The sequence below is a fragment of the Meriones unguiculatus genome, chromosome 11 (genome assembly GCF_030254825.1).
Source record: "Meriones unguiculatus strain TT.TT164.6M chromosome 11, Bangor_MerUng_6.1, whole genome shotgun sequence".
Classification (NCBI taxonomy): domain Eukaryota; kingdom Metazoa; phylum Chordata; class Mammalia; order Rodentia; family Muridae; genus Meriones; species Meriones unguiculatus.
The window spans coordinates 45594939-45615008 of record NC_083359.1 but is presented as its reverse complement, the minus strand read 5'-3'; positions in this window follow the sequence as shown (position 1 = coordinate 45615008).

Below are 20070 nucleotides of genomic sequence, written 5' to 3'. Positions count from 1 at the left end.
CTTCTTCTTCTTCTTCTTCTTCTTCTTCTTCTTCTTCTTCTTCTTCTGGCCCCAAGCCTGGCCCAGTATAGCCCCCAAGAGTTCCAGGGAACAGTATGGAGCCCTCCAGGGTGCATGTGTGTGCTGTTCATTGACAGAGACAGATCCAAAGTGGGTTATTGTTTTATCCCAATTCTATGCATGGGGATAATACTCATCACTCACTCACTCACTCACTCACTCACTCACTCATTCACTCCAGCATCCATCTCTTTTTCTTGATTTAATTAGGAGTTCTTTACCTCTCCTCTGCAACCTGGAGTGGCCACCATCAGGGTGAAATGGTGATGGATAGAAGGTAGCCCAGGAACCTGCTACTGGAGCCCTAAAGTCCAAGGAGAGGACCTGTATTAGTGTGGCCTTTCTTCCAGACTCACCGCTCAGCTCCACGTTTCACTAAGAACCACCCTTGGCCTTCCCATACCTGATCAACAATAGTCATATTCTTTACATTTGTTCTTATGTTGAGTCATCCTGATAGCCCTTCTGGCAGGTTAGGCCACTTTTGTGTGCAAACAAATGACTCTGTGGCTGGACGTGTTGACAAAATAATACAGATGTGTTAAATATGTGTTAGAGTTGTATTCAGGCCCTTTTATGAGGTTCTTTTTTTTCTCTATGAGATCATGAGTTGCCACATTCCTTTAAATTTAGAACTAATACATTATCACATATCAAATGTCTATTCTGTATAGAGTCATGTCAAATATGTTTCATGTGTTAATTTTTCCAGAGTTATTTGTGTGTGTGTGTCTGAGTTTGTAGGTGTCGATAGAGGCTGGTTCATGCTGTTAGGAACTGCCTTATATTGTGCTGGGAACTGACCTCAGGTGCTCTGAAAAAGTTCCATGTGCTCTTAGTCACAGAGCCATCTCTACAGCCACCTTCCATGTGTTAATTTATATCCACCCTGTAAGCAGTAACTACAATTCTCTCTGCACTGAGAAAACCAAGGGGAAGATGAACTCTGTAACTGCCCAAAATAACATAGCTGGTCAATGGAGGAGACTGGATTTACATCCAAGAATCGTGAAATAGAACCATGCTCTGTGATTCATGTTTACCCTTTAGTCTTCTATATGCCTAGGGATGACAGGGTTACTCTATTGCGTAGCACAAGATCACGTGTGTGTGTGTGTGTGTGTATGTAAAAGAGAGAGAGAGTGTGTGTGAGGGATTGTGTTGTGTGTGTGTGTATGTAAAAGAGAGAGAGTGTGTGTGTGAGGGACTGTGTTGTGTGTTTACATGTGTGATAGCATGTACACATGTGAATGTGTGTGCATGTTTACACATGCATGTGGAGATCTAGAGGTGGGTGTGAGGTGCTGTACTCAAGCCATCTTCTTGTTATGTATTCATCCAAGGTCTCTTGCTGAGCCCAGAGCTCCTTAATTATTTGGCTAGTCTAGTTCACTAGCTCTCTAGGGATCTCCTTGTCTCTGTTTTCTGAGAACTGGGATTATGGGCAGGGTGCTACATCTGCCTGGCATTTATGTGGGTGCTGGGCTCTGAACTCAGTCCTCACGCTTGTGCTACAAGCCTTACCAGTCGAAATGCATTCCAGCCCCAAAGTCTTCTTCGTAAGCTGTCCACATGGCTTGCTTAGCTTTCTTTCCTTTGGGAGCTGGGATGTTTCTATCCCAGACTTCTTTGCACAGTCCAGGAAGAATGCACTAAATGGGAAAATCAATAACGTACACAGATGGCCCTGGTGATGTTCACACCATTTAAGAGAACAAATTATTCTGAAGCACCTGAGATTCATTCTTGCCCATAGAAAAGAAGAAAAACAGGGGGAATTACAGGTCATTTTTATCTGTTCACTGAACTTGACTCCCTAAGAGGTGATCATTCATTCAGTGTTTATGTGACTCTATCTGCAATTCCCCACCACCTTCACAAATGCCAATTAAGAAAGGTTTACTATACTTCAATTTGTAGTAAATAGAGTAAGTACAAAGACTAGAATTTATCCAATAAATATTTATTGAGTGTCTACTATGTGCTAGACACTAGGCCCAGAGCTGGAATGAGGGAAAACAGAAACCAATATGACAGAAGCTAACAAAGAAAGCACTTGTTCTTTGCTATGATCTTGTAGAAGGAGCTTATTTAATATTTCAGAGGCCTGGGAGGCGAATCTTCTTGTCATTGCTGTTTTACAGACATGGAGGCTAGCGACCAAGGGATGTATCTTTTTTTTTTAATGATTTACTTTCTTCTTCATCATCTTCTTCTTCTTATATGTGAGTGGGTCTCTCTGTTTCTTTGTGTGTGCGTGTGTATGTGCATGTGTGTGTGTGTGTGTGTGTGTGTGTGTGTCTTTGCACATGTGTATGCAGGTACCCTGAGAATCCAGAAGAGGGCATTTGATCTCCTGGAGCTAGAGTTACAGGCAGCTGTGTGCTGCTCTGTGGGTGCTCAGCACAGTTACTTGCTGTGCTGTCTCTTCAGGCTCAAACTGATATAATTATGATAAGAAAAAGTAAGATGTCAATATAGCCATTCTGATAAATGTCAAAAATAGTCTCTGTTCTGAAATTGTTTTCCTGTCAGGGAGAAAAGCAAGGATGAGAAGCACTTCAGTCAGTAAACTCTTGTCTTGTAGGTATATGACCCTGTGTAAAAGCAAGGCAGATATGGTGACATGAGCCCTTGACTCTGGGCCCTGAAGAAAGATAGATTCCTTCCCTTCTTTGGACAGCCAGGCTAGCCTAGTCAGTGAGCTCCAGGACGAAAGAGAGACTCTGCCTCAAAGGTAGGTAGCCTTCGGGGAGCTTACACTTTAGCTTCTTCTCTGGCTTCCACAGATGCACACACACTGACACACACACACACACACACATACACACTCATCACATATACACACATTTTTACCTGCATAGAATAAGATTTTAGTAAGTCTTTAAAGGGACAAAAATCCCACTGTTTTTGACAATAAGGATGGAGGTTATTGTGCTGAATGAAACAAAGCAGTCACATAAGGACAATATTCTACTGATATGAGATGCCTGAAACAGTGAAATTCATAACTAGGAGAAGGTGTTAGCCACCAGAGTCTTGGGAAAGAGGATAGCATATTAAAATCCTCCAGAGAAACAGACCAATAAAAGACACAAGATAGTTCGGCTTGTAAAATTTTAGAGGCCAAAAGTCTTAGAATGTGCTGTCTCAAGACAGAGACCCAGAGGAGCCTGCCTCAGCTTCCCAGTTTAAAACCAGAGCCCCAAGTCTACCTGAGGGCAGGAGATGGATGCTCCAACTCAGGAAGAGGGCAAACATTCATTAGTTCTCTGTGTGAGGGTGAATCTGAATTGTTAACTTGTCAGGAGTTAGAATCACCATGGGAACAAATCTTTGGTGATACTTAGGAGGATTCATCTGTATTAGGTTCACTGATGTCGGAAGACCCATCCTTACAGTAGGTGACACAATACCATGAGCAAAAGTCTAGTACTCAATGAAAAGCAGAAAGTGGCTCAAGAGCCAGCAGTGGTTCTTTCCCTGCTTCCCGACTGTGGATACAATGTAACCAGCTGCACTCTGTCTCTGCCACCAAGACTTCCTCACCACAGCCAACCCAGTAGTTGAGAGCTGATCACACAGGTCTTTCTTTAAGCTCCTTTTGTTTTCTTTCAGGTATCACATTTCATCCAGAAGCCAGTTAGCATGTCCTCTGCTTTGTTGCTTTATTCGTGTCCTCTGGCAATTGAAACGCTTACATTCACACAACAGAAGAAACTTTTCACCCAGTGTCCAGATACAGATCTAATCTCTTCCCCAAACACCCTCACAGGTTCACCTCGCCAGATGTAAGGACAGCTTCAGTCCAGTCAAGCAAACACAGATAAGCCACCATTCCTAGTGGAGAGAGACTAACTGATGGCGCAAGGTTCCAGATGAGCCGGATAAGTAAATTCTAGAGACCTTTCAGAGAGCATTGTACCCAAAGCTGTCAGTCTTTCATTGTGCACTTACACATGCATCAAGTGGGTGGATCTCCTGTGAAGTGTTCTTACCACAATAAATCAAACTGGAAACAAAATAGAGAAAAAAAGAAAACATTTCAAGTGTGCAGAGGAGGGCTGGCAGGGGAGGGCTGGCAGGGGAGCCCAGTGAGCAGCTGCCTCTTATGCGGACCCTTGTCCTTCCACTGCCCGCTAAGCCTCTGGGCAAAGATGACAGGGAGCTGGTGTTGAGGGAAACCTAAGGGCTTTATTTTAAGACCTTCTGTCAGGAAAGGCCTTTGGAACAAATTCAACCACTCAGCTGCGCTCCTGAAGGTCAAGCAGAGCGACATGATCTGCCGGATTTGGGGAAAACCTTTAAAAACCAAGAAGGGGAAGAGAAAAACAAACCCTTTCTGAGAGATCGTTCTCTTTCTGTTTTTGCTGCATGACAGAAAAAAGATGTGAGAAAGTTATGGTAGGAAGGGATTAAAGGGAGACAAGGAGCCCTTCCCCCTCCACAGCGGCTGCTGACACTGTTATTAAATCAAGCGGAGGTTTTCAGACAGGGCCATATAATTGATTATAAATGTTGAAATTTATTTCAATAAACACTGCCATTTCTGAGCAGCTGTTCCACATTACAGCAAAGAGGCAAGCAGAGTTGCTGGATGTGGCCTGTCTTTTGTCTTTCCCTTTGATATGTAGGGTTTTTTTTTTTTTTTCTTTTCTTTTTGGTTTGGTGCTTTTGGAGGCAAACATGAAGGAAAGTTGCTGTTTTCTGGGTTCAGCAAAGAGGATGGAGCAGGGAAAGGGACACTGAGTTAGAGGCAGGGTGCATCAGTGACAGCATCATTGCTTTCTGAGTCCCCCAAAAGTGACCACATGTTGCCCTTGATTGGTTGGGCCAGGATGCCATTCATGTGTGGTGACAGGAAGACCTTCTCTGATTTCCAAGCATTATGTCTCATCTAGAAGTTTCCAGGAATGCTCCTGTGTTGAAGTTTTGGTTTCCTGCCATGCTCTTAAGTGATGCTCACGCCCCGAGAGCTCTGACCTCATTAGTGGGCTAACCCACTGATGGAACAGCATTATGAGAAGGCCAGAAGATGTCGAGAGGAGGTGGAGGAAGAGGGCTGTCCCCCATACCTCCCCCATACCCTCTCTCCTCTTCCTGCTTGCCATGTAATGAACATTTGGTCTGTCATACCCTTTGCCCTGGGGTTCTTCCTCACCTCTGAAACATAGTGGAGGAAAATGTTTGACTGTAGAAGTTGATGAGCAAAGAGTGAGATTGGAAGCCTGATGCAGTGGAGCTGCGGAGAGCCGTCTTTTTCGGATAGGGCTGATTCAAGCCCAGTTGTCCTGGTTAGCTTCCTACCGCTGTGATAAGCACCATCACCAAAAGCAACATTGAGAGGAAAGGGTCCATTCCAGCTTACAGCATATAGTCTACTATGGAAGACACACATCTCAGGAACTGGAGGCAGGAACCTGGATGCAGGAGCTGAAACAGATGCCATGGAGGAGTGCTATTTACCAGCTTGGTCCTCGTGACTGCTTTCTTATATACCTTGGGCACACCTGTCCAGGGGCAGCACCCCCACAGTTGGCTGGCCCCTCCACATCCATCATTAGTCAAAGAAACGCCCCACAGGCTTGCCCAAGAGCCAATCTGTGACTTTGTCATTTGAGGTTCCTTTTTCCCAAATAACCCCAGCTTGTGTCACAAAGCATAGCACAGCTCACTGTAATAAGACCCATAACCTAACTTGGTGGAACACACAACAGAATTTGACTTCTCTGAGTTATGGAGGATGGAAGTGTGAGATGGGAGTCTCAGAGGTGTCCGGTCCTCCTGAGGGGTCCTGTGGTGTCCCTAGATGATGTTTTCTTTCTGGTTCTTCACCCAGTAGCCCTTCTTTGTGCTCCTGTGTACAAGGACACCAACTCTATCGTACTAGAGTATCTTTGTGGCATCGGTGACTATCCTGCATCCAAATACAGTCATTTTTCTTTTTAAGAATTTTGAGAATTCCATGCATGTACACAATGAAATACAGTTAGGCTCATTGCTTACTGCCCATCTCTGCTCTTGTATTTCCCTAGATATGCCCCCACTCCTGTTTCACTTTCTCTTCTTTTCTTTTTTTCTTCTTTTAATTTAAAATTCAATGTCCTAAGTTTAGGGTACGTGTGTTCTAATTCCTCAAAAATAATATTTGTATCTTTTTGACATTCTTATGACTGAAACATAAATTACTTTTGCATATGTACTACTATTTTAATAAAGCAGCTAGTTTTTCCTTATAACTTGGTAAGAGATTTAAAATAATGATATTTTACCTATTATTCAAAACTTTTACACATGTGTGTAATATATCTTGATCATATGCACCACCCTTTCAGCTGTCTGGCTTTTGTCTCCCCTGGGAATTCTTTCCTTCCAACATGTCACCCTCTCAAGTTCATGCCTGCCATTTCACAGTTTGTTTGTTTGTTTGTTTTTTCCTGCTAGTGCCAGGCATGGTGTGGTCACATGGCAGAATCCTACTGAATCCCTAAGGGACTCAAGAGAAATGACCTTGAGGCATATGGTAGGGGAAGCCAGAGGCAGGGAAACTGGATCATAAAGAGTTCTTGGGATGAAAGGAGACGTCAGTATGAGGGAGGCCCGGGGTGGGGGCGGGGGCTCATATCAGCAGAGATGGAAGCAGTATAGGTGTTAGAATACAAGGTGGAATAAATCCAAATTGAAGCTTGGTTGCACTGGCAGAGGGAAATGGGCACATGGAATGACGGGTTTCACAACCTGGGCACTCTGCGCCCCTCCTCCTGTGAGCTGGGGGTGGTGGTGGTGGCTGACAGCCTCACTCTACCCAGCCCTTAGACACGCTTCTTTCTGATGCTCTTTCTTAAAAGGAGACACTATTGCTTGCTGGGAGTTCATCTTAAGCCACGGAAGAGAAAGCTGCTGGGCTCCAGAGCATTTTATCTGGGGAACAAGAGGATAAAAGATGAATGCCAGGGAACAGGAGTTCACGGGATTTAAGAAAGGAGTAACTAGACCCTAAAATTTAGACCTCAGAGCAGAGAAGTCAGGAGTCTGAACTCGGAGGCTGTCACAGCCGGCCTAAGACTTTCTGTCATATCTTGTTAGGCCTAATCTGACTCCCTGTGTTCACACTGGCGTCTCCACATGACGATTCAGAAATGCCGGGACTGCAAGCTCAAGATTAGGACAGCGTTGGAAAGGTCTGGTCGCCCCTCGCAAGCTTAGTTGCTCCTGACGCTTATAAAATAATTTCTCCCTTTATCTGAAGGCAGAAGGGTTCCTTCACGCACCCCCATCCCCGACCCCAAAGCTGGTATTCCACCTTAAATTTATTTTTTTCTCCCACCTAATAAAATCCTCAGTGTAGTGTCTGCCTGTGTGTGTAATCAGAGCTGTACAGGCTGTGCTCAGAGCTGCGTCCCAGGATGCATTGTGCAGGCACCACCGCAGAGCGAGCGCGAAAACTTTGGGAAGTAATGATGTCTGGAACACCAGCGGGCTCCCGGGGGTCATCCCCCAACTGAACTCTTCCTGCCCTTCATGCAGCCCCCTTCCCCCCAACCCCCTGAAAAGAAGTCTGGCTTATTTACCATTTTAGAAAGTTAGACCTTTTCAAAGAGATGCCCCAGGCAAAACAGCCTTCCTTTCCCATCTCTCTGAAACTAATGACTCTTCTCCAAAAGTTTTGACAGTGAGAGCTGTTCCGACAGCTGAGGGAGTTTTCTGGGAGCAGAGCTGGCGAACAGCCCACAGAAATAGCTTGGCAGTGTGCTCCTGACTCCAAAATGCAACAAGTTCGACATTCTGCAAAAGGAACGTCAGAGCGCAGCTCGGAGCGGGGAAATCCCCAGACTGGGGGTCATGTTCTTGAAGTTAGATGGTGGTTACGGCAGTTTAGTCTCCAGCCTCCTGAAATACTCGAACCACTATCACAATAATAATCAAGATGATAATGGTGCTTGAGAATTACAAGAAGGCACGGGACATGCTTTTTAAAAATTAGCGTATGTGAGCTGCACAAAAGAGTTTCATTACATTTCCAAACACACATAGAATATACTTTGTTCATATTCTTCCTGTCTCTTAACTAGCTTTTCCTCCTTCTCCCCCGCCCCCCCCACTCCCCTCCCTACCCTTCTTTTCTCTTCACAGTCCTGGTACTTTCCCTTTCAGTTCTGTGTTCTTCTCTCCCCCTAACTTTCACATATCGAAGCACACCTCCAGAGGCATCTTTATTGTACTTGCTTCTTTCAGCTAACACGGTGGTCTCCAGTTTCTTTCATATAAAGTATTTCAATAAGTTCTTGTTATTTAAAACTGTTCACTAGCGCACGTTTACTTTAAAGATTTGCTTTTTATTTACATCTTGTGTATGTCTGTAAAAGTTGTATGAGTTTGTTAGAGGGCATATAATTCCCTGTAGCTGGAGTTACGAATGTTTGTGGTTTGCTGGGAATCAAATGCAGGTCCTTTGTAAGAGCAGTATATGTGCACTTCACTGCTGAGCAAAGCCAAGCCACATCTAGCTGGCAAGAAAAATTTAAGGTGCGATCGTGAGGATAGAACCTCATGTTTGCTTTCATCTTTGAGGATAATGTGAGGATTACTTAGGATGTGTCCCTCCTGGGAGCCAGGTTTTTGCAGTTTTAGCTACATCACAAGTTCTGTTATTGGTTCTTGAGTCGTGTCAGATGGGATTGGGATGGAGGCATTTGCATGTTGGTGAGTCACTTTCGTGAAATCTGTGACCCGTTCCTGTGAGCAAGGTGATGCCTATGCAGGTGGGTAAAGAGAAAGATGTAACTGTAACTACAACCTTAGTAGTTTACTTCACAAAAATGCCAAAAACTAGTGGAGAGGAGTCACAGATATTCTCATCTGAAAGGCTGAGACTAGGGCAAGCTGTAATTCAGAGTAAGCAATGAAACTGGCGAGCGCCCATCGCTCTTTGTCATAGGAACTGGAGACGGTGTAGAAGAAGACAAACTTCTAGGTAAAACACCAGATTCACCAAATCAGGACACTTGGACTTTACAGTAACAAGGATATATCAGTATACTTATGCATAGCGTTATGGTTAGAAGTGAACTTTTCCCACTGTGATTCTTACATCAGTTCAAATAGGGATGGTCGAGAGGTGAGGAAGGAGGAGTTAAGGGAAGTCATAGAATCTTCACTGTCTGCACCAGTTGTGACCATGTATCTGACAAGGAGCAGCTTAAGGAAAGAAGGCTAATTTTGGCTCACAGTTTGAGGGGGTAGTCACCAGGGCAGAGAAGGCAGGCTGGCAGGGGTGAGGTGGCTAGTCACACATTATCCACGGTCAGGAAGCAGAGGCAAATAAGAAACAAAGAATGGCTATAACACTGAAAGCCCATCCGGTAGTGGGCCACTTCCTTCAGCAAGGCTCGGCCTCTTAAAGGTTTCATGGCCTTTAACAGTACCAACTGGCTGTGGAGCAGTTGTTCAAACACACATACTTATAGAGGGCATTTCATCTCAAAACCATGACACTAAGTTTGTTGTAAATCTTCCTTCTTGCAGCTCCTTTGGAAGTCTCTATGTGTATCATGAAATCAAGCCTTCTGGCATTTGGGGACGTTAGAATCAAGACAGTAGGCAGCTCTTCAGCACTGCTTGGTCAACTTGACATCTCTCTTGACATCTCATTATTGAAAAGCCACTGAAGCTGTTAAAAGAAACTGCTTTGTGCATAGAATCTGAACCAAGAAGTCAGTGTGCTCTGTGGTCTGCTAGAAAGCAACACTGAATGTAATTTAAAGGATACCTTTTCCCTGGATCCCCCTTCTTCAGCCTACATCCTCAACTCTTTCTTTTAAAACAGTGTTTTCCATTTTCTAATTGACTCATTTTTCTACTATAGACAATGATACCTACTGTGGCTTTTGTTTTAAGTAAGCTTGCAACAATAATGCTGAGTGACATGTGGGTGGGTTTATTCTATATCCAGGGTAGGGCCCAGGTGGGTGTCTGCTCAGCTTTTTACTGGCTGAGGTTCGGTATCTATCAGGCTGTGTGGTCACCTGGAAGTTCAAATAGGGATGAATTCTCATCCACACATATTCATGTTCCTGTCAGAAATGCGCAGCTTTAGGAAGGTGGCTGCACACCACCTTCAAATTCTCGAAGCTCACTGGGACATTTCTACAGGTAGTTCCCAGCATGCCCGGCTGTGTCTTCAATGTCTCTTATGTTGGGAACCATTACTTTATGTCATTAAAAATTAACATATAAGAGGAATTTCATCATGATATTCTCATACATATATGTCAATATACTCTAGTTCATCTTTCCTTATCTCCCCACCCCCCCCCCCCCGTTCTCTTTCTCTCCTCTGGATTCCACCCCCAAAAGGATTGTAAGTCAACATGTTACAGAGATTCTTGCATATCTATCTATGTTTACTTCTATCCTGTTCATGACAGCTAGGAAATAGAACAATCTTACCTGTCCATCAACAGATGACCGGATTAAAGTGTGTTATATGCACACAGTGGAATTTTATTTAACTGTACATTGGATATATATATGTATGTATATAAAGCACTATAATATAAAATGTCTCCACAGGATGGCATCCCAACTCTTTTGCCTTATAAGGTAAACTGACCAAGCCATATTTTATTTTATTTTTAAAAATTAAAAAATTTTATTGAAAAAAAGTTTTCATATGCTATAGTTTGATCATGTTAATTCCCCTTCCCATTTTCTCTCAGATCCTCCCCACATTCTTATCCACCCAAGTTTCTTTCTCTCTCTTAAAAAAAAGCCACAAAACAAACAAAAAAGTAACACAGAAAACAGGAGACACAACAATCCATAAAAGCAAAAATAAAAATAAACAAGCAAAAGATCAGTAAAACAAAATATTTCCAAGAAAACAAAGCAAAATGAAACAAAAGTCTACAAAGACACCCCTGAGTTCATTCTGTGTTGGTCAGTTACTCTTGGGCATGCGGCCTGTCCTGAAGTGTGGGTGATATACGCAGTGAGACTCAGCTGGAGAAAATGGATTTCCACTTTGCCAGTGAGTATCAGCTGCAGGAAATGTCCTGGTTAGATGTGTAAACCTACTCCTCTCTCTCAGTGCTTGGCTTGATCACTTCTGGCTTGAGCCTTTGCAGGTTTTGCACCTGTTGACATAGTCTTTGTGAATTCATATGTACATTAGTTATGCTTTTATTTTTTAAAATTAGCTTTTATCTTATGTGTATGAGTGTTTTGCCATAAGTGTTTGTGGTGTGTGTGTGTGTGTTTGTGTGTGTGTGTGTGCCATGTACATATAGTACCTTCTAAGGCTAGAAACGAATGTCAGGTCCTCTGGGATTGGAGTAACAGATGGTTGTGAACTATCATGTGGGTGCTTAGAATCAAATGCAGGTCCTTTGAAAGGGCAACCAATGCTTTTAACTACTAAGCCATCGCTCCAGCCACAAGCCATGCAGCCATGCTTTATTGGTTAGAGGTAAGTCACAGATACATCTGCACTCAGGCACAGTGGACTACAGAAAGGCGTGGATCAGCAGGGTGACAAATGGGTCTATCCCAACTTCTTGTTTCCTTAAATATGGTTTTGCTAAAGTAATCCAAAATGTCCTAAAGGGTTACAGTTTTTTTTTGCTTTGTAGATCAGCTCTTGGAGCCTCTAAGATGTACTGCTCCTACTCTCCATACTTAAACAGTATATCTAGGACTTAGGCAATGGTTGTCAAACCCAGAAGATTAAATTGATGAACACTTATCTATTTATTCAACCTTTTAATATGTCAACCAACCAATCAGTCAATTATTTATTTTTGCAGTGCTCAAGGGTTGAACTCCCAGGCCTCACACACACAAGGCAAGAGCCCTCTCCACTGATCTATACCCCCAGCCCAAGCATGAGATTTCATCCAATATTCTGTGCTGCCTCCACTTTTCCCAGTTGATCACCTACGTATGACTCCTGTGTAACATGTGATTATCCCCCCTCTGCCTTACATAGCCATTTTTCCTCTATTCCTCTACTGTTGTTTTGCCCCTTGTATCTTTTTTTTTTCACTTTCCTATTAATCACATTTTCCATAAGGCTCCACCGATAGCCCCTTTCTTTCTTTTTTCCTTAGGAATCACATTCACTCCCACAGTTATGCCATGCTATTGTTTTCAACTTCTTATCCCAATCTAATCCTCAGATCTAGATTTCTAACTACTACCTTCTCAAATGGAACAACTTTCAAAGTAAAAGCAAGCAGAGTTAGACTCTGGACACACTTTGTTTCTTGTTTCCTTTCACCCTCTCTGTTTGCTTAGTCCTCACCACGGCAATGACACTCAGCTGGGCCACTGATATTCACAAAGCTCTGTGCTGAATGCTGTAGGACAGTGGTTCTCAACCTTCCTAATGCTGTGACCCTTTAATACCATTTCTCATGTGGAGAAGCCCCCATAAAATTATTATTATTTTTTTCTACTTCATCAATGTAATTTTGCTACTGTTATGAATTGTAATGTAAATGTCTTTGTTTTCCAATAATGACCCCTGGGAAAGGGTTGTTTGACCTCCAAAAGGGTCACAATATAAAGGCTCAGAACCACTGCTCTAGGAACTAAAGTGATGGAGAAGATACAGTTCATGTCCAGAGGTATGTACCAGGTAAGCATGTTAGGTGAGTTTCTCAGGCTGAGAAAATATTTAACAATCACAAACAATCACATCCATAGTGTATATTGCACAATACCCTAACACTGAAGGTGTTTATAAGCTGTCTGTTGATGAAAGACTATTATTTATTATTTTAAATAATAACATCAGTCATATAATATTAATGAGCTTAAATGACCATTTTAATTCCTAACATCCTAAATGGAGTCTGCCGCAAAGACGAAGCTAACTTTCCATTCATTTCACTTGATACTGTGATACCAGATACCTGAGATGTGGCCATCAACCTTTTAAAGTCAGTTGATTGTAACTGTCAGCAAAATGAACTGAAGCCTTTCCTTCTGATGCAGCCTAGCAATAACAAAGTTCCAGTGATAATGAAGCTATGACTTTCAACTGTGAAAATGATCATATGAATGAAACAATAGAATCCACAGACTGCAGAGTGAAGATCTCATGGAACATCATTATCTCTAGCCACAGTCTGCTGCTTATCCCTAGCAAGCAGTCTTTTGAGTCCATTCCAGAATTTGTCTTTGCATTAGAATACAAAATGAATTATTCATTTGTGTTCATGTAGAACTATGTCTATATCTTCTCTAATCTCTGTCCTCAGTCAAAAGCATACAGCTTGTATTACTATGAAACTTCCATTTTCCCTTGACATGATGTCTTGGACATCTTTTCATGTCAGTTCATATAGACCTATTGCATTCTTTGACATATTTGTGTGACATTGAAGGTTTTGATGTTTATTTAACCATCCTCCCTTGATTGACATTTAATTTGTTTTCAGGTTTTTTTTTAAAGTATTTGCACTTGTATAACTTTTTTCTCTAGCTAATTGCTGGGTTATGGAGATGCAAGCATAAAGGATTTCAGATATGCTCTGAAATTTCCTCCCAGATGGTGCCACAAATTTCTACCTCTTCTCTTCATATGCATCCTCAAAGGCATTTAGTTTTCACAGCCAGTGTACAACTTGATAACTTAAAGCTGCAAGTATCAAAATGCCTGACTTGAAGGGATGATGGACAGATGTTGGAAGACCACCCGGGAAGGGCTTTCCATTTGTCTCCAGAGGGCTTCCTGGAAGTAGAGTGCTGTCAGGGAATCTCAGCCATGGCTGTACCTGATTCTAACAACGTCGTCACTTCTCAGTGTCTTCTGCATAGGGATGAGACCTCTATGTAGTTGCTTTGTCTTCCAAGGTGTTTGGCCTTCTGAGAAGGGATTTGCTAATTTTATTGGATACAGAAGTATCAAGAAGGATTGTTTATCTCCTACCTTTTTCAGGACATAGGAGTCAGTGTTTAATGTCAATATCTTCCAAGCCTTGCTGGTCTTCCTGTTTTCCTAACGTATTCAAAGAAATCAACAAAACAAAACAAAACAAAACAAAAAACAGCAACATCATATTCCCAGTAACTGAACTAGAGCCAATAGGACCAGAGTATCAAAAATGAGTAAAAGGAATCTATATATTTGAAATCCTCCTGTAATTCTCATTTTCTTGGGATGTGGGCTGCCATCTGAGAACCAACAACACACATGCAGGTTCAAATATTGATTATCTCACACCAGTCAGCATGCATGTGGCTTTGTGCTTAGGAACCTGTGAGAATCATTCCCTAGACAGCTTTTACATGAGTTGGTGGCCTGGCATGTTTCTTCCTCTTCTGAACATTTAGTAGTCACCCTAAATATTTGTGGCAGGTGCTAACTGTGAAACATGGATTTATATCCAACCATCCCAACTAAAATAGAGTTGAAACAGAACAAACCTTGCAGCTTTAGCCTGTTTCCATGGTATTGTTTCTCCGGATTAAGGCTCTGGTAAATTGTCCCCTTTGTCATCCCACCCCCTTTGAAATCTGAGCTAGAATGAAAAAGCATATGGGGTTTCCAAGTAACATGTATAGATTTGGCTCTGTTAATTTGTGAGGTGGGCAGTCACCAGTGGCAGGAGAAAAAAACAGGTGAGGGACAGAATGCCTCCTGAGAGTTTAAATATAAAACTGGAGTCTGAGAGACCAATGGTCTAAGCACTTCCCAATGTTTGTACTTAATATTGCTGAACCACCATGTCTCCATCCATGAGATACGATGGTGATGACCGATGACCGTCTAGGGATGTGGTGGTCAGGATTTAAGTGGGCAATTCATTTACAAAGCACAGCATCTGGCATAAAATGTTCTGCAATTTTTATGATGTGGGAATTGAGTTTTGGTGAGTCACCTAGGATTAAGTCAAAACAGAGAAGAACCAGCTCGTAAAGTGTGAGGCTGGAATTCTACAGAAAAGCTAGAACTGTACTTACAGCACATTTGCAAACAGGACTGAATCAGTTCCCGGTGGCTGTAACAGATGAGCATAAGCTCAGATGTTTGAAATGCCCCAGACTTTTTATCTCATAGTTCTCAAAGTTAGGAAGCTGCACTGGTCTAAATGGAATAAACTAATGATGCTGGCAGCACATAGGTCATCTGGAAGGTATGGAAGACAATCTAGTCTCGTGTTTTCTTCATTTTTGAGAGGCTGTCTCATCTGTTGGCTCATCATCTGTTTCTCCACCTTCCAAGTCAATGATGTAATTAAAATCACTTTCAAAAGCTTCCTCACACCATCACTCCTCTTTTAAATCCTGATTGTTACAATAATTTCATGAGTTTATCTATATGTCTAACTCATAAAAATGTACATGTTAGATATGTACATGTTTGGTTTATCAATTATGTCACAAATTATAGTATTAGAAAGTTAAAGGGTGAGATCCAAGATGGCGGCTACCAGTGTGCACAGTTTCTGAGAGGCGGAGGAGCTGAAACACTGGAGTTGGTGAGTAGAGGGACAACTAAAGCTAGAGAAATGACAGTGAGGCTTTCTGAACAAGAGGGAACATCACACGAGTTGAGACCTTTAGTCTCAGATCACCCGTGGACTTCTTTGGGGAAGGAGAGAAACGATCTTGTGATCTCCCTGCACTCCCCTCCTTTGGGCCTCCCTCCTCCTTGGCACAGTTGACTCACAGAGATTCTCAGCACAGAACTCACTGTCTGGGGACTGCGACAGCAGAGGCGGGGTTCCTAGCTCCTCAGCGGCGACAGCCAGCTGTATCATCCCTCCGAGTCCCAGATCTGCGGTACCATCCTTCCCGGGTCCCATGTCTGCAAGTAGCTGTACGGATTCCACAGGGCCTCTCAGCCAGTGACTGTAAGGCCTGCCCAACTCCTCAATGGCACATAGTAGGCTATATATCCACCAAAGTTCAGCAGACCTGCCAAACAAACTAGGCACACCAGGCACAGGACCACCCAAGTCTACGGACCACTGTTGTGGGCCCCCAGGACTTCCCAGAAGGCATCTGGACTGGCATCCCAGTCTGTGGCTGCAGCTATACTCCCTAATGTGGCAGCTGTAGTGCTACTGAGCTGGCAGAGTTCCTCAGTCCTCCTGCATATGACTCAGCAGATCTAAACCAGAGAGGAGAGAGCCCAGATACCCTGATCCTTGCCTATGTGACCTGCTTGAGAGTGAGTACACCCTCAAGAGCCTGCAGATCTCCAGATCCAGGGTCCTTCTAAAGTATCAGCCTGATATTAGGCCTCTCCCACCCACACAACCACTGTGGGAAACAGAGGGGCTCTTGAGACATTGAAGCCCCTACTCTGAAGGTCCAACAGTGGAGTTTAGGCAAATAATACCTGGAAATCAGACAGAACATGTAGGCCACTGAGGTATTCAGGGAATTTGCACAAGGAAATTGCGCAGTGATTATCACCAGCACCTGCTACAACTACAGAACATGCGCAAGTAACCCCTAGATGCCTCCAAGGCAGAGCCCCTCCTACACACTCAAGAGTTCTACATTCTCTATCACTCTGTCCCTCAAGGCACACTTCCACGCACACGCACATGCTCAACCACATTTGTCCTTCTGCGCCCACAGACTTTCCTTCCACAGGTACAGCTGAAATACCAACAGACATGCTGAAACCACTGAACCCCTCTCATCCTCCTGAAGAACTCTCCAGACACCAGAAAAAGATGACACCAGTCTGAACTGCAGAATCCAGGAACAAACAGTGAAGGTTACAGATAAGCAAATGGTCACACATAGACGAAAGAACACATCCAACACAAATCAGGACATTATGGCTTCACCAGCAACCCCCAAAATTAATGGATACTCCAATTCATCAGAAACACAGGAAAATGACTTTAAAGCTATGCTTATCCAGTTATTTGAGGCACATAAAGAGGAAACAAACAAATCTCTCAGAGAAATAGCCATACAAATATAGAGAATAAAAGAGAAAATGAACAAATCTCTCAAAGAATTGACCACCCAAGTGGAGGTAAAGAAAGAGGAAATAAACAAAGTTCTCAAAGAAACACAGGCAAATATAACCAAAAAATAGAGACACAAATAGAGGTACAGTTAGTGGCATATAGAGAGGAAACGAACAAAAAAAATAGAGACCATCATAGAGAGACAGCAATCCACATTCAGACAGATGAAGGAAATGGTGCAAGGCATGAAAACAGAATTAGAATCAATAAAGAAAACACAAATTGAGAAAACCCTGGAGCTGGAGAGCCTAGAGAAAAGATCAGGAACCACAAAGGTAAGCATCACCAACAGAATACAAAAGATGGAAGAGAGAATCTCTGGTGCTAAAGATAAACTTGCCGAAATTGAGACTTCTATTAAAGAAAAAGTAAAATCAGAGAAGTCCCAAACAGAAAACATCCAAGGAATCAAGGATGCCATGAAAAGACAAAATCTAATAATAATAGGAATTGATGAAAATGAAGATTCCAGGCTCCAAGGTCCAGAAAAATATTTTCAAGAAAATCATAGAAGAAAAATTTCCCAACCTAAAGAAAGAGATGTCTATAAACATGCTAGAGGCCCACAGAACACCAAATAGACTAGAATAGAAAAGAAACACCTCATGTCACTTCATAGTCAAAACACTAAATCTACAGAACAAAGAAGAGATATTAAAAGTAGCAAGGGAAAAAGGCCAAGTAACATGAAGGTAGACCTATCAGAATACCACCGATTTCTCATCAGAAACTATGAAAGCCAGAAGGGCCTGGGAAGATGTCATGCAGACTTTAAGTGACCACAGATACCAATCCAGACTACTATACCCTGCAAAGCTCTCAATCAACATAGATGGAGAAAACAAAATATTTCGTGACAAAACTAAATTTAAGCAATATTTACACAGCAAACCATCCCTACAGAAGATACTAGAAGGAAAACTCCAATCCAACAAAAAGAACTATACCCAAGAAAACATAGGATACAGATAATTTCCCAACCAAAATTAAAAGAAAACAAGCAATGAATCGCAGCAAGACCATCAACTCCACAATAAAAGAAACTAATGTTCATTGGTCATTATTATCTATCAACACTATTATCTATCAACATCCAATAAAGAGTCACAGACTAACAGATTGGGTGCAGAAACAGGATCCAACATTCTGCTGCATCCAAGAAACACACCTATGCAACAAAGATAAACACTAGTTCAGAGTAAAGGGCTGGAAAAATGTTTTTCAAGCAAATGGATCCAGATAACAAGCTGGGGTAGCTATGCTAATATCTAATAAAATAGACTTTCAGCCAAAATTAATCAAAAAAGATGAGGAGGGGCACTACATTCTTTTTTTTCTTTTCATTTATTTTTATTAATAGTTACATTTTATTAACTCTGTATCTCAGCTGTATCCAACTCCCTCATTCCCTCCCAAAACTCACCCTCCTTCCCTCATCTCCTCCCTGCCCCTTTCCAAGTCCACTGATAGGGGAGGACATCCTTCCCTTTCATCTGACCCTGTTTTATAAGGTATCTTCAGGACTGGCTGCAAAGTCCTCTTCTGTGGCCTAACAGGACTGCTCCTCCCTTGGGGGTTAGGGAGGTCAAAGAGCCTGCCATTGAGTTCATGTCAGAAATAGTCCTTGTTCCCCTTACTAGGATAAAACCAATTGGTTACTGAACTACCATGGGCTACATCTGAGCAGAGGTTCTATGTTATATCCATACATGGTCCTTGGTGGAGTATCAGTCTTGGAAAAGACCCCTGTGCCCAGATATATTTGGTCCTTGTGGAGCTCCTGTCCTCTCCATGTCATTCTAACTCCCCCTTCTTTCATATGATTCCCTGCACTCTTCCGAAGGTTTGGTTATGAGTCTTAGTATCTGCTTTGATACACTGCTAGATCTTTCAGAGGCCCTCTGTGGTAGACTCCTGACCTTTTACTTGTTTTCTCTTATGTCCAATGTCCATTCCATTTGTCTTTCTATGTGAGGGTTGATCATCTTATCCCGGGTCTTCTTTCTTGTTTATCTTCTTTAGGTGTATAGATTTCATTACGTTTATCATATCTTATAGGTCTATATAGGGGAGTACATACCATGCGTGTCTTTCTCCTTCTGGGATACCTCACTCAGAATGATCTTTTCTAGATCCCAGATATTTGCCTGCAAATTCATGATTTCCTCATTTTTGATTGCTGAGTAGTATTCCATTGTGTAAAAATACCATAATTTCTGTATCCATTCCTCCATTGAGGGACATCTGGGTTGTTTCCAGGATCTGGCTATTACAAATAAAGCTGCTACAAACATGGTTGAGCAAATGTCCTTGTTGTGTACTTGAGCAAATTTTGGGTATATGCCTAGGAATGGATCTTGAAGCACTATTCCTAATTGTCTGAGAAATTGCCAGATTGACTTCGAAAGTGGTTCTACAAGTTTACATTCCCACCTGCAATGGAGGAGGGTTCCCCTTTCTCCACAACTTCTCCAGCATGTATTGTCATTTGAGTTTTTGATCTTAGCCATTTTAGTGGGTGTAAGGTGAAATCTTAGGGTCTTTTTTATTTGCATCTTTCTGATGGTTAAGGATGTTGAGCATCTCTTTAAGTATTTCTCTGCCATTCTATATTCTTCTACAGAGAATTTTCTGTTTAGCTCCTTACCCCATTTTTTAATTGGATTACTTGATTTATTGCTATTTAACTTCTTTAGTTCCTTGTATATTCTGAATATCAGGCCTTTGTCAGATAATAGAGTTGGTGAAGATCCTTTCCCAGTCTTTAGGCTGTCATTTTGTTCTAACAACAGGGGGCACTACATTCTCATCAAAGGAAAAATCTACCAAGAGGACATCACAATTCTGAACATCTATGCCCCAAATACAAGAGTGCCTACATTCATAAATGAAACATTATTAAAGCTTAAATCACACATTGATCCCTATACCTTAATAGTGGGAGACTTCAACACCCCACTCTCACCAAGGGACAGATCATCTAGACAGAAGTCAAATAGGGAAATAAAGG